This window comes from Fukomys damarensis, unplaced genomic scaffold (genome assembly GCF_012274545.1).
Source record: "Fukomys damarensis isolate Sample0158 unplaced genomic scaffold, DMR_v1.0_HiC HiC_scaffold_32, whole genome shotgun sequence".
Lineage (NCBI taxonomy): Eukaryota > Metazoa > Chordata > Mammalia > Rodentia > Bathyergidae > Fukomys > Fukomys damarensis.
The window spans coordinates 38,526,165-38,527,230 of NW_022900944.1; the positions used below are offsets into that span (position 1 = coordinate 38,526,165).

The window sequence follows — 1,066 nt, forward strand, 5'->3', positions numbered from 1 at the left end:
CCTGTAACTCTTTTTTTTTTTTTTTTTTTGTTTTTGTTTTTTTTTTTTTTTGAGACAGGGGTCTCACTGTGTAGTTCAGGCTGGCCGTGAACTCCCTATGTAGCCCAGGCTGGCTTTGAACTCACAGGGATCCTTCTGCCTCAGCCTCCCAAGTGCTGGGATTACAGGCGTGAGCCACCATGCTGGGCATCTGTGACTCTTTAATATTTGACAGTGAATATGCACTTTGGAAATCAGAAAGAACAAATATTTTAAAGTAATGTGAATTATATTTTGTTTGTAGTTATTCACACTACCCGTCCTATTTTAATGTTTTTTACCTTTCTTAGTTGCTGGAAAAAAGTCTTAATTCTTTTTTTATTTTTATTTATTTTTTGGTACCGGGGAGCAAACTCGGGCCCTTGCTCTTTGTAGGTGGGCGGTGGAACCACTGAGCGAAATCCCCCCCGCCCCAAGTCTGAACTCTTTTCCCTATTCAGCAAGTTTGCCTTGTAGGACAGTCACGCTAGAGATTATCCGAAGAGATTCAAATTTGCAGTTAGGAAAACCAGACGTTTCATACATATTTCAAAAGGAAAACATTTTCAGAAAATGAAAGAGAGGGGCTGTAAAGGCAGCATTCGCCTACGCTACACCAAACACTAAACTGCAAACAGTAAAACGCTTTAATTTCACCCGGAGAGCTGAAGGATGGAGCAGCAGATACAGACAAGCGCTCGGGGGCACTGCTTGCCAGAGCACAAGCTGGATAGAAGTCGCTTCACCAATCAGCTCTTTGGTTTCCACGGATCCGGTCTGCTTAAAAACTCCGGCCTTTCGTTCTCTACAGGGCTTGGGTTAGCGTAACAGAGCTCGGCCTTCAAGGCTCCTCAAGCGGCATCACATGCACCTTTCATCAGCCCATGCCTACGGACAGGCCCAGGAGAGAGGCGGTCCCCAGGCTCTGCAGTCTCACACGGACGGCGTGGCGGTTCTGGGAGTCACGGACTTGTGGGAGAAAGTGGGAGACACACAGGTCTGCTCTCGAGGAAAGCTAGCCAGAGAGCCCGCGTTACAAGCGGGCTGG

At 46.9% G+C, this 1,066-nt stretch overlaps 1 protein-coding gene across 1 annotated transcript in view; it reads right to left on the bottom strand.

Annotated features, from left to right (window-relative positions):
• The window catches only part of Tmem231 (transmembrane protein 231), a 13,082-nt gene that overhangs the window by 11,281 nt on the left and 735 nt on the right, over positions 1-1,066 (bottom strand). The gene's annotated exons all lie outside the window — the stretch shown is intronic.